Source organism: Panulirus ornatus, chromosome 6 (assembly GCF_036320965.1).
Source record: "Panulirus ornatus isolate Po-2019 chromosome 6, ASM3632096v1, whole genome shotgun sequence".
NCBI lineage: Eukaryota > Metazoa > Arthropoda > Malacostraca > Decapoda > Palinuridae > Panulirus > Panulirus ornatus.
The window spans coordinates 33,438,844-33,453,806 of record NC_092229.1 but is presented as its reverse complement, the minus strand read 5'-3'; the positions used below and the strand labels follow the sequence as shown (position 1 = coordinate 33,453,806).

The window sequence follows — 14,963 nt, the reverse complement described above, 5'->3', positions numbered from 1 at the left end:
TTATAGGTGAAGTATGTAAGAGAATGGTGGACGCTCTTACGGGTGGGAGTTTGTGCTTGCATGGTGGACTTGTTTGAAGGATTGAATATGTTCGTGGATGTTGGAGTGGCTTACAGTTGGGAGGGTGTTCGTGGATGTTGGACTGGCTTACAGGTGGGCAGTGTACGTGGATGTTGGACTGGCCTACAGTTGGGGGTGTGTACGTGGATGGTGGGCCGGCCCAAAGATGGGAGTGTGTACGTGAATGGTGGACCGGCTCTCAGATGGAAGTGTGTGTGTGGACTGGCTTTAAAGATGGAGCGTGTACGTGGATGATTTGACTGTCTTACAGAGGGGAGTATGTACGTGTATGGTGGATTGGCTTACACGTGGGATTGTGTACGTGTTGGTGGATTGGCTTACAGGTAGGAGTGTGTATATGGATGATGGACTGGCTAAGAAGAAAGAGTGTGTACGTGGACGGTGAAGTGGCTTACGGGTGGGGTTGTGTACATGGATTGTGAACTGTCTTACATGTGGGAGGTGTACGGATATTATGGACTGGCTTGCATGTGGGAGTGTGTGCGTGTATGGTCGACTGGCTTATAGGTGGGAGTGCGTACGTGGATGATGGACTGCCTTTCAGGTAGAAGTGTGTGGGTGTATGGTGGACTGGCTCGCAGATGGGAATGTATACTTGGATGGTGGACTCGCTTACAGGTGGGAGCGTCTATGTGGATGGTGGACCGACTAACAGGTGGGAATGTGTAAATGTATGTTGTACTGGTTGACAGGTGGGATTGTATACTTGGATGTTGGACCTGCTAACAGATGGGAGTGTGCATGCGTATGGTGGATTGTCTTACAGGTTGGAGTGTGTACGTGGATTGTGGACTGGCTTATAGGTGGAGTCTGTATGTGGATTGTGGACTGGCTTACAGGTGAGAGTATGTACATGTATGTTGGACTGGCTTACAGATGGGAATGTTTACGTACATGGTGGACTGACTAACAGATGGGAGTGTTTACGTGTATGGTGGACTGGATTTCAAGCGGGAATGTGCACGTGGGCGATGGAGTGGCTTACAGGTTTGGTTGTGTACATGGATTGTGGACTGGCTTACAGGTGGGAAGGTGTACATGGATGGTAAACTGACTTAGAGATGAGTGTTTGTACGTGTATGGTGGACTGGCTTACAAGTGGAAGTGTGTACGCGTCAGGTGGTCTGGCTAGCAGATAGGAATGTGTACGTTGACAGTGAACTTTCTCACATGTGGAAGTGTGAACGTGGAGAGTGGACCGGCTTACAGGTGGGAGTGGTTGTGTGGATGGTGGACTGGCTTACAGGTGGGAGTGCTTACGTGGATGGTGGACTAGCTTCCAGATGGGAGTGAGTACGTTGATGGCAGACCTGATTAAAGGAGGCATTATGTACGTGGATGGTGGATTGCCTTACAGATGGAGCGTGTAAGTGTATCGTGGACTACCTTACAGGTGAGAGTGTATGGTGGACTTGTTTACAGGTTTGAATGTGTTCCTGGATGTTGGACTAGCGTACAGGCGAGAATGTGTGCGTGTATGGTGGACTGGCTTACAGGTGGGAGATTGTGCGTGTGTGGTGGACTGGTTTACAGGTTTGAATGTGTTCATGTATGCTGAATTGGCTTACAGATGGGAGTATGTGCGTGTATGGTGGCTGGATTGCAGGTGGAAGTGTGTACGTGGATTGCGGAGCTGCTTACATATGGGGGTGTGTGCGTGTATGGTGGACTGAATTACAGATGAGGGTGTGTAATTTTACGGTGGACTGGCTTGAAGGTGGTAGTGTGTGCGTGTATGGTGGACTGGTTTACAGGTGGGAGTGTTTACGTGGATACTGAACTGGCTTTTTGGTAGGAGTGTGTGCGTGTATAGAGGACTGGCCTACAGGTGGGAATATATATGTGGAACGTGCACTGGATTAGAGGTTGAAGTTTGTATGTGAATGGTGGACTGGCTTACAGATGGAAGTGTGAACATGAATGTAGGAACGGCTCACAGGAGGGAGTATTGGCGTGTATGGTTAATTGGATTACAGGCGGGAGTGTGTAGATGGATAGTGGCCTGGTTTACAGGTGACAGTGTGTACGTGGATACTGAAGTAGTTTACAGGTGGGAGTGTGTGTGTGTGTGTGTGTGTGTGTGTGTGTGTGTGTGTGTGTGTGTGTGTGTGTGTGTGTGTGTGTGTGTGTGTGTGTGTGTGTGTGTGTGTGTGTGTGTGTGTGTGTGTGTGTAGTGGACTGGCTTACAGGTGGAAGTATAAATGTGGATTTTGGACTGGCTTACAGCGTGAAGTTTGTACGTGGATGGTGGACTGGTTCACAGTTGGGAGTAGGTATGTGGATGTTGGACTGGCTTCCAGGCGGGAGTGCGCACATGCATGTTCAACTTTCATACAGGTGGTCAAGAGGAAGGTGCAAGGGTTTCCTGACGCTGCCTCCATGAGGCAGGGGATAACGATGCTGTTTTCGTGTGGAGCAGGGTAGCGACAGAAATGAATGAAGGCAAGCAAATATGAATATGTACATGTGTATGTATGTAATGTCTACGTATGCGTATGTAAATGTTGATATGTATATGTTTGTATATGTGCGTGTGTGGGCGTTTATGTATGTATATGTTTATACGAGTGGATGGGCCATTCTTCGTCTTTTTCCAGACGCCTCCTCGCTGGCGCGGGAAACAGCTATTATGTATAATAAATTAATAAAAAGAGGAAACAGAAGAAGGAGTCACGCGGGGAGTGCTCATCCTCCTCGAAGGCTCAGATTCGGGTGTCTAAATGTGTGTGGATGTAACCAAGATGAGAAAAAAGGAGAGATAGGTAGTATGTTTGAGGAAAGGAACCTGATGTTTTGGCTCTGAGTGAAACGAAGCTCATGGGTAAAGGGAAAGAGTGGTTTGGGAATGTCTTGGGAGTAAAGTCAGGGGTTAGTGAGAGGACGAGAGCAAGGGAATGAGTAGCTCTACTCCTGACACAGGAGTGGTGGGAGTATGTAATAGAGTGTAAGAAAGTAAACTCTAGATTGATATGGGTAAAACTGAAAGTGGATGGAGAGAGATGGGTGATTATTGGTGCATATGCACCTGGACATGAGAAGAAAAATCATGAGAGGCAAGTGTTTTGGGAGCAGCTGAGTGAGTGTGTTAGTAGTTCGGATGCACAAGACCGGGTTATAGTGATGGGTGATTAGAATGCAAAAGTGAGTAATGTAGCAGTTAAGAGAATAATTGGTGTACATGGGGTGTTCAATGCTGTAAATGGAAATGGTGAAGAGCTTGTAGATTTATGTGCTGAAAAAGGACTGGTGATTGGGAATAACTGGTTTAAAAGAGAGATATACATAAGTATACGTATGTAAGTAGGAGAGATGGCCAGAAAGCGCTATTGGATTACGTGTTAATTGACAAGCGCGCGAAAGAGAGAGTTTTGGATGTTAATGTGCCAAGAGGTGCAACTGGAGGGATGTCTGATCATTATCTTGTGGAGGCGAAGGTGAAGATTTGTAGAGGTTTTCGGAAAAGAAGAGAGAATGTTGGGGTGAAGAGAGTGGTGAGAGTAAGTGAGCTTGGGAAGGAGACTTGTGTGAGGAAGTACCAGGAGAGACTGAGTACAGAATGGAAAAAGGTGAGAACAAAGGACGTAAGTGGAGTGGAGGAGGAATGGGATGTATTTAGGGAAGCAGTGATGGCTTGTGCAAAAGATGCTTGTGGCATGAGAAGCGTGGGAGGTGGGCAGATTAGAAAGGGTAGTGAGTGGTGGGATGAAGAAGTAAGATTATTAGTGAAAGAGAAGAGAGAGACATTTGGACGATTTTTTGCATGGAAATGATGCAAATGAGTGGGATATGTATAAAAGAAAAAGGCAGGAGATCAAGAGAAAGGTGCAAGAGGTGAAAAAGAGGGCAAATGAGAGTTGGGGTGAGAGAGTATCATTAAATTTTAGGGGGAATAAAAAGATGTTTCGGAATAAGGGAATCAAATTGCGTAAGACAAGGGAACAAATGAGAACATCAGTGAAGGGGGCTAATGGGGAGGTGATAACAAGTAGTGGTGATGTGAGGAGATGGAGTGAGTATTTTGAAGGTTTGTTGAATGTGTTTGATGATAGAGTGGCAGATATAGGGTGTTTTGGTCGAGGTGATGTGCAAAGTGAGAAAAGGGTTAGGGAAAATGATTTGGTAAACAGAGAAGAGGTAGTAAAAGATTTGCGGATGATGAAAGCCTGCAAGGCAGCGGGTTTGAATGATATTGCAGTAGAATTTATCAAAAAAAGGGGTGACTGTATTGGTGACTGGTTGGTAAGATTATTTGATGTATGTATGACTCATAGTGAGGTGCCTGAGGATTAGCAGAATGCTTGCATAGTGCCATTGTACTAAGGAAATGGGATAAAAGTGAGTGCTCAAATTACAGAGGTATAAGTTTGTTGAGTATTCTTGGGAAATTATATGGGAGGGTATTGGTTGAGAGGGTGAAGGAATGTACAGAGCATCAGATTGGGGAAGAGCAGTGCGGTTTCAGAAGTGGTAGAGGATGTGTGGATCAGGTGTTTGCTGTGATGAAGGTATGTGAGAAGTACTTAGAAAAGCAAATGGATTTGTATATAGCATTTATGGATCTGGAGAAGGCATTTGATAGAGTTGACAGAGATGCTCTGTAGAAGGTAATAAGAATATATGGTGTGAGAGGCAAGTTGTTAGAAGCAGTGAAAAGTTTTTATCAAGGATGTAAGGCATGTGTACGTGTAGGAAGAGAGGAAAGTGATTGGTTCTCAGTGAATGTTGGTTTGCGGCAGGGTTGCGTGATGTCTCCATGGTTGTTTAATTTGTTTATGGATGGGATTGTTAGGGAGGTGAATGCAAGAGTTTTGGAAAGAGGGGCAAGTATGCAGTCTGTTGTGGATGAGAGGGCCTGGTAAGTCAGTCGGTTGTTCGCTGATGATACAACGCTGGTGGCTGATTTGGGTGAGAAACTGCAGAAGCTGGTGACTGAGTTTGGAAAAGTGTGTGAAAGAAGAAAGCTGAGAGTAAATGTGAATAAGAGCAAGGTTATCAGTTACAGTTGGGTTGAGGGACAAGTCATTTGGAAGGTAAGTTTGAATGGAGAAAAACTGGAGGAAGTGAAGTGTTTCAGATATCTGGGAGTGGATTTGGCAGCGGATGGAACCATGGTAACGGAAGTAAATCATAGGGTGGGGGAGGGGGCGAAAATTCTGGGAGCCTTGAAGAATGTGTGGAAGTCGAGAACGTTATCTTGGAAAGCAAAACTGGATATGCTTGAAAGAATAGTGGCTCCAACAATGAAATATGGTTGCGAGGAGTGGGCTATAGATAGAGTTGTGCGGAGGAGGGTGGATTTGCTGGAAATGAGAAGTTTGAGGACAATATGTGGTGTGAGGTGGTTTGATTGAGTAAGTAATGAAAGGGTAAGAAAGATGTGTGGTAATAAAAAGAGTGTGGTTGAGAGAGCAGAAGAGGGTGTTTTGAAATGGTTTGGTCACATGGAGAGAATGAGTGAGGAAAGATTGACAAAGAGGATATATGTGTCAGAGGTGGAGGGAACGAGGAGAAGTGGGAGACCAAATTGGAGGTGGAAAGATGGAGTGAAAAAGATTTTGAGTGGTCGAGTCCTGAACATGCAGGAGGGAGAAAGGCGTGCAAGGAATAGAGTGAATTGGAACGATGTGGTATACCGGAATCGACGTGTTGTCAATGGATTGAACCAGGCATGTGAAGCGTCTGGGGCAAACCATGGAAAGTTGTGTGGGGCCTGGATGTGGAAAGGGAGCTGTGGTTTCGGTGCATTATACATGGCAGCTAGAGACTGAGCGTGAACGAATGTGGCCTTTGTTGTCTTTTCCTAGCGCCTCGCGCACATGCGTGGGGAGGGTGATGTTATTTCATGTGTGGCAGGGTGGCGACGAGAATGAATGAGGGCAGACAGTATGGATTATGTACATGTCTATATATGTAGATGTCTGTGTGTGAGTATACATATGTATACGTTGAAATGTATAAGTATGTCTATGTGCGTGTGTGGACGTGTATGTATATACATGTGTATGTGGTTGGGTTGGGCCATTTTTTCGTCTGTTTCCTTGCGCTACCTCGCTAACGCGGGAGACAATCGCATGTTTACCAAATGGCGTCCTAGCTTCGTCTCTTCGATGTATATCAGTTGACTTCTATTTCTCTCTTGTGTCTTTCCTGATGATGTGATTATTACACGAAAATGCACTTGGAAACTTATCGTGTTTCATTTTGCCCGTGGACTCATAGGAATATCTTGATCACGCTCAAAATTGTGATTCTTTCCAACATATAAAGATATATATAAAAAAATATATAAAAATATATAAAAAAAGATCTGGATTATTAGTTAGATATGTGAGAAGCAAGAAAAAGCTTAGATTCCATTGAACTATCATGAAATGAATGTGGTATCTCTACTGGCGATAAAGATATGGCTTCTTTATTATACAAGTTTTTCGATATGGTGTTTATAATCCAAAAATCCTCATATAAGTAATGCTTTTCAAGGACTTAGATAAAGAGGAAGTAAACATACAAAATATTCAGTGATGTGAAGTACTGAAATAGCTAGAACAAGTCAGCTGGTCCTGATGATCTCTCTTCCAGAATACTAAAAAGACGTCAGCCGGTAAGAAGATTTCCAATGACGAAAATTTTCTTGGAAGATTGCAACAAGAAGAAAAACTGCCAAAAGACTGGAAAGCCTGCTAATGTGACACCAAATTTCAAAACTAAGATACAAAAGACAATTGGAAGTACAGTTCTAAGAACACCGTGAACCTTTAGATGTTCAAATGATATGCATCTCGAGACAAATGATCTTGTTTAACAAAGCTAATTCAAAATCTTCCGCTATGTGGATTATAGTTAGATTTTCAAAATGCTCTCAAACATTGTGCACCAAGAGTTTCAAAACTCATTCAACAAAATAACATGTGAAATACTCCTGTGTAAAATCAAGTCTCACCGAACAGAAAAATCGACTCTGCACGTGCAGTGCCTCACAGACAGGAAACGCGTGGTGTGTGATGGGACGCTTCCAACTGGCTTAACGTGACGAGTGGGGCCCCACAAGGCTCACTTCTGATACCCTCACTTTTCATGGTCTCTGTCAGTGGTCTGGACACGGGAATCACCAGTAAAATTTCGAGATTTGCCGAAGACACGAAATTAGTGAATAGAGCCCGGACTGCCCAGAGATTCGAAGTAATCTTGATGAAATGATGATGGTAAAACACAAACAAGTGATCTTCATTATAGACAAATGAAAAGCAATACTTTCTGGTGATGAGAATAAAGTCACGAATATCAAATGTTCGGCAAACCATTTCAGGAGTATAACACGAGAAAGTGACTATCAGTATTGACAAAGAATACGAAAAAACTATGCCAAGATGCATATGATAAAACCAACAGAATGAAAGATTTCATAGCTAGAAATGTTTACAATCAAAGTTGCCCTAACCAAACCTCATTTGAGATAGGCTGTTCAGTTCTGGTCACCAGCTTTATCAAAGCCAAAATAAAAACGACGAAGAATACACAATAAACTATTACTGAACTTCACTCAAAACAACTATCAAGTAAGACCCACAAATCTAAAATGGTTCTCGCCAAAGACATTAAGAAGACCTAATAGAAGTTTTCAAAGCAACAAAAACTTCGAAGATATACGAAAATGTCATCACATTAGATAGATTGAACGACCAGTAATTGTAGATTGAAATGTAAGGGAAGGAGATATGACAGGAAAGTGGACAGAACTGCTAAACGTTAGAGTAAATTACCATCAGATATTATCAGTGCAAAGATCATCAGCATCTTCAAGTCAAGGCTCGACAAACACATCACTGTCATCTGTTATTAGTACATAGTCCTTTTACAAGAGGGGGAAAAAAACTATATCTAAACTTACTGATGAAAAGATCAACTTTTTACCTTTTTATATTAGAACCTTCTCCATGAAGAGGCCCACAGCTGTTAGTGTAAGAAACTTTATCCATCCATACTCTCATGTAAGATTTCCATGACAGTATATTTTCTCCAGACTCTACACGGTTTTTGTGTCTGAGGGAGAGGTGGTGGTTGGGGAAGTGGCTTTGTGTCGTATTTTGTTTCTACCATGAATAAGATTATGACCTCTGGCCATTAGTATGGTCCTCCGGCAGATAACCGCAGGAACCATCAGGTCAGCTACCGTTACGTCCATCCAATGTACTCCCTGCACTCACTACCCTCCCCCTGCCAGCCCTTGTTGTCCCCCTTATCCTCGCTACCTTTCCCCTGCTTCCCCGAGCCTCATGTGGACTTCTCAGATGAACCCGGCAAAACTGTTTTCCCGTCGGCTCCCTACCATACAAGGCCGACTTGTCCGTACAAGGTTAATCGCTTTCTCGCTCGTTTCTTCCTGTTTATATACGGCTTCCCGGGTGTGGTCAGGGAGGAAGGAGGAGGAGAGAGAGAGGACGCCTTGTGCGTGACTATGAGCTTTGTTGTGGTCTTGGGAGGATTATTTTTTGTTGTACATTTGCACAAAGTCGAGCACCAGTCTTACGTGGACCCGCACGTCTCATATGGATCATACCCGCCTGAGCCTAACTCACTGAGAAAATGAATATGAGCGTCTCTCATAAGTCGGTCGTTTAGTTTACTCATTGAGCTCAGAACTGTTAGGGTGTCATTTATTCCTTCGGCTGAGACGTATCTATTCGTTTGCTTTATCAGTGTTGACCTAACCTGGGAGACTGGTCAAAGACATTGTTTCATTGGCACCTGAACTATTCTAGTATAGTACGAAGGCAAAAGAATTTATTCTCGTTTTAAACAATGAGATTTCGTCTTCTTTATGCTCAGGAGATGATCAAAGCTTTACGAGACCCCAGATGAAGGATGGAAGTGCCACACAGAATCATGCAAGAAAGATACATAAATGAGTAGAGTAAGGTATTATTGTGGACAAACCAAACGTCTGCCATGAATTTTCATTTAAAAATGATATTATCAGACAGAAGGATGTTGAGGGAAGATTTGCGGTAGATGGATACATGAGTAGAATTAGACAAATTTTTGTTGCATTCACAGCAAAAGACACGTTGCCGCTACACAAAGGAAATCAAATGGAGAAGACATGACATGTTTAGGATGCTGTAGGATCTTGATCCACACGACGCATGAACCAACTAGATGACCCATGAAAGTGCGACCTCACTTGACAGTCCTCTCGAATTGTTGTTCAAAAAATCGATGGAAGGATACACAGAAGAGCATATAACATACCTATTTCCAAGAAAGATAAAGAAAACGCAAGAGCCTATAAGGAAAATGGCTTATAAGAAGCTGGAAAACATAATCAGAGAACAGAAGGATGATTACAAGTTTGGATTAAATTACTTAAGTATGAACTGACAAGCGAGAGTCATACATAACAGACCCCATAAGCTTCTACGACAGAGTGAACACTGGCCTAGATGCATATGAGTGAGTGGATTGGGTAATCTTGAACTGTGGGAAGGAATTGGACAGTGTCCCGCACAAAACGCTAAGAAAATTGGATTCTAGAGTGGTACTCCTTCAATGGATGGAATGAACTGTGCGTAGGATGGAACAAAGGACGTATATCACAGGTGCCTCTTTAAACTGGACAGATAACAAAGCAGAATCCCTTTCCAGTAGTTCGGGGTGCGGGTTTAATTAAGTAAAATCTGCTTGATGATGCCCTAATACAGTTAGTTGAAAAGTTAGTTCACGAAGAGAATGTTATATCTAATTCTAGCTACAAATGATGATATCGCCAACAGTGTTGAAGTATGAAGAGAGTTTGGTAAAAGTGATCCCCTTTGAGTTAACTTTCAACATTGCTTGTAATGCCGGTCAACATTAGAGTCGTGAAAATATGCCAGATTTTATACTTACAAATTCCAAATATCTTCGCATTGCTCTTGACAGGTAAAATTGGGATGATATTATCAAAGAATATGATATGGACAGAGCGTAGGACAGCTTCAGTAAAACGTTCAAAGCAGTGGAGGGAACATTTGTGCCAACCTGCAATAGACTGTCTTTTTCCAATGTGAGGTCAAAATGGTGGGATGATGACTTAAAGAAGTATCTGTTGTCTACAAAAGCAGCACATAATACACTCAAAGAGACCAATATCCAAAATGATACAGTAGATCATATAAGTCTGCGTAGAGAAACTAAGACTTAATCGTCAAAGTAAACGTCAGTGTAAAGCACATACTGCTGATAACACAGAGACTGGCCCATTATAACGGAAAAATGGTGACATGGTTCAAGACAACGAAGACATGGCAAAGATTTTAGATGATTCTTCCGTATTTACGTTTACAATTGAAGATACAGCTCATGTTCCGCTTCCATTTACGTTGCTGAAAGAGGAAAAAGTTTTGCAACATATTGACAAAAAGATTGAAGATGTATTATTAGTATTAACTAAAATAAAAACATATAAAACAGCAGAACCAGATAAGTTTTAACCGAAAACAATGGAGGCGAATAATGAAAGAGTTAAACCCTTGAATGATCATTTTAGTAAGTCACTTGCTACACACAGGGAAAGTTTCACAGGAACGGAAGCTTCCTAATATAAAACGTATTTTCAAAAAAGGTAATAGATTACCGCCCGGTAATCATCGCTCAATTAGCGTAATTCTGTGACTGACAAACTTACAGAAACCATCATTCGAGACAAGACTGAACCATTCAGAGAACCACCACTTAATAATTGACTCTCAGAATTTCTTTTTCTTTATGTTGTCATCAGCATGTACGATGAAAGTAAAGCATTTGATGTCATCTGTCTAGATCTTCAAAAATAATTGATAAAGTTCTACATCAAAGGTGACTCACATGGTAGATATAGGACTGTGCTTGGGTGGTTAGGATATTGGTTGACTGACCGTAAATTCCGTTGTAATTAATTGCTAAACCTGAGAATGGTTGAACGTAACAAGTGGCGTACCACAAGGATCAGTCTTCAGATCGGTTCTCATTCTCATACATGTAAATGATGCAGGGAATAGCTGCAATGCAATATATCGAAGTTCACTGGGAAATTTTTCTTTTGCAGAAAATTAACCTCTGAAGCTTTAAACTGGCGTAGACAAAATGATGGTCGTGATTAATAGATGGCAAATGAATTTTTAAATTGCTATGTGCAAAATGTTACATATTGGTGGTGAGAATGAAAAGGCAAGCTACAATTTGAATTCTTTTGAACTACAAAAGTTCAATTGAGGAAAATTACTTGTTTGTGGCCTCGTATGCAGCAGACAGAAGCAGTTAAAAGGGCGAACATAATTCTTGGGTATTAGATTGGGCTATCGAGTTTTAAACCGAATTTAATTCGAGGGAAATTACTTTTACTCTCTCTGAGTCACTGGTGTGTCCCCATCTTGATTATTATCTTCAGGTTTGGTCATCCAACTTGAAAAAGGACGTACATAGAATGAAGAATGCTCACAGCCGAACTACCGAGATGATTCCCGGAATGAGAAACAAATCCTATGAGAACCGACTAAACATTTTACATCAAAGAACAAAAGAGAAGGTTAAAGGTAATCTAATACAGGCATTCAAACTTATCAAAATATGTGACAATACCATTATCCCTGGGGATAGGGGAGAAGGAATACTTCCCACGTTTTCCCTGCGTGACGTAGAAAGCGACTAAAAGGGGAGGGAGCGGGGGGCTGGAAATCCTCCCCTCTCGTTTTTTTTTTTTTAATTTTCCAAAAGAAGGAACAGAGAAGGGGACTAGGTGAGGATATTCTCCCAAAGGCCCAGTCCTCTGTTCTTAACGCTACCTCGCTAACGCGGGAAATGGCAAATAGTTTAAAAAAAAAAAAATATATATATATATATATATATATATATATATATATATATATATATATATATATATATATATATATATATATATATATATATATATATATATATACCTACACATTTAAACGTACACATATATATACATACACAGACATATACATATATATACATGTATATAATTCATACTTGCTGCCTTTATTCATTTCCGTCGCCACCCCGCCACACATGAAATGACAACCCACGCACCACGCACGCGCGCGAGATAGCGTCAGGAAAAGACAAAAAAGACCACATTCGTTCACACTCAGTCTCTAGCTGTCATGTAATAATGCATCGAAACCACATCTCCCTTTCCACATCCAGGCCCCACACACTTTCCATGGTTTACCCCAGACGCTGCACATGCCCTCGTTCAATCCATTGACAGCACGTCGACCCTTATCACATCGCTCCAATTCATTCTATTCCTTGCACACCTTTCACCCTCCTGCATGTTTAGCCCCGATCGCTCAAAATCTTTTTCACTCCATCTTTCCACCTCCAATTTGGTCTCCCACTTCTCTTCGTTCCCTCCACCTCTGACACATATAGCCTCTTTGTCAATCTTTCCTCACTCATTCTCTCCATGTGACCATACCATTTCAATACACCCTCTACTGCTCTCTCAACCACACTTTTTATTGCCACACATCTCTCTTACCCTTTCATTACTTACTCGATCAAACCACCTCACACCACATATTGTCCTCAAACATCTCATTTCCAACACATCCACCCTCCTCCGTACAACCCTATCTATAGCTCACGCCTCGCAACCATATAACATTGTTGGAACCACTATTCCTTCAAACATACCCATTTTTGCATTCCGAGATAATGTTCACGACTTCCACACATTTTTCAACGCTCTTAGAACGCTCCCCCACCCTGTGACTCACTTCCGCTTCCATAGTTCCATCCGCTGCCAAATCCAATCCCAGATATCTAAAACACTTCAGTTCCTCCAGTTTTCCTCTATTCAAACTTACCTCCCAATTGACTTGTCCCTTAATCCTACTCTATCTCTTATTCTATCTCTTATTCACATTCACTCTCAGTTTTCTTCTTTCACACACTTTACCGAACTGTCACCAGCTTCTGCAGTTTCTCACCTGAATCAGCCACCAGCGCTGTATCATCAGCGAACAACAACTGACTCACTTCCCAAGCCCTCTCATCCACAACAGACTGCATACTTGCCCCTCTCTCCAAAACTCTTGCATTCACCTCCCTAACAACCTCATCCAAAAACAAAATCAAACAACCATGGAGACATCACGCACCCCTGCCGCAAACCGACATTCACTGAGAACCAATCCCTTCCCTCTCTTCTTACTCGCATACATGCCTTACATCCTCGATAAAAACTTTTCACTGCTTCTAGCAACTTGCCTTCCACACCACATATTCTTAATACCTTCCACAGAGCATCTCCATCAACTATATCATATGCCTTCTCCAGATCCATAAATGCTACATACAAATCCATCTGTTTTTCTAAGTATTTCTCACATACATTCTTCAAAGCAAACACCTAATCCACACGCCCTCTACCACTTTTGAAACCACACTGCTCTTCCCCAATCTGATGCGCTTTACCTGTCTTGACCCTCTCAATCAATACCCTCCCATATAAATCCCCGGGAATAGTCAACAAACTTATACCTCTGTAATTTGAACATTCACCTTTATCCCCTTTGCCTTTGTACAATGGCGCTATGCATGCTTTCTGCCAATCCTCAGGCACTTCACCATGAGCTATACATACACTGAATATCCTCACAACCAGTCAACAACACAGTCACCCTCTTTATCAATAAATTCCACTGCAGTACCATCCAAACCCGCTGCCTTGCCGGCTTTCATCTTCCGCAAAGCTTTCACTACCTATTATCTGTTTATCAAACCGTTCTTTCTGACCCTCTCTACAAATCTTCACCTTCGCCTCAAGATAATGATCAGACATCCCTCCAGTTGCACCTCTTAGCACATTAACATCCAAAAGTCTCTCTTTCACGCGCCTATCAATCAATACGTAATCCAATAACGCTCTCTGGCCATCTCTCCTACTTACATACGTATACTTGTATATATCTCTTTTCAAACCAGGTATTCCCAATCATCAGTCCTTTTTCAGCACACAAATCAACAATCTCTTCACCATTGCCATTTACAACACTGAACACCTCATACACCAATTATTCCCTCAACTGCCACATTACTCACCTTTGCATTCAAATCACCCATCACTATAACCCGGTCTCGTGCATCAAAACTGCTAACACACTCACTCACCTGCTCCCAAAACACTTGCCTCTCATGAGCTTTCTTCTTATGCCCAGGTGCATAGGTACCAATAATCATCCATCTCTCTCCATCCACTTTCAGTTTAACCCATATTAATCTAGAGTTTACTGTCTTACGCTCTATCACATACTCCTACAGCTCCTGTTTCATTAGTGGTACTCCTCCCTTTGCTCTTGTCCTCTCACCAACCCCTGACTTAACTCCGAAAACATCCCTAAACCTCTCTTCCCCTTTCCCCTTGAGCTTCTTTTCACTCAAAGCCAAAACATCCAGGCTCCTTTCCTCAAACATACTATCTATCTCTCCTTTTCTTTCATCTCATTATTTTTATGTTTTTATTCATATTTCTATTTTCTAGTCTTCTCTTACCACAATGATCTATCAGGTTCAGGTCTCTTCTACAGCAAACAGCCTCAAGGGACCCCGTGGTCCGTCGCTGTCCCTCTTATTCCTTTGTGTGGAGACTTTGTTGTGCTCCAGCTTCAGTCAGCTGCGTCGCTGATGATGTGTTCAACGTGAACACAAGCCAAGTAATGAGGTCGAGACACAGGTCATGAAGGAGCAGATAAGTCAGTCATCTTGCCAGAGGTAATTACTATTAGTTAATGTGAGGAAGGGTTTTGTAGGATGACGTAGCAGACAGACTCCCTCCAGACCTCCACAATAGAGGAATAGCTAAAGAAACATTTTGCCTTTTACTTCCATTCATACAT

General features: G+C 42.2%; 1 protein-coding gene across 1 annotated transcript in view; it reads right to left on the bottom strand.

The window, feature by feature from the left end:
* Nucleotides 1-14,963, bottom strand: part of t (C45 family peptidase tan) — a 135,439-nt gene that overhangs the window by 65,239 nt on the left and 55,237 nt on the right. The gene's annotated exons all lie outside the window — the stretch shown is intronic.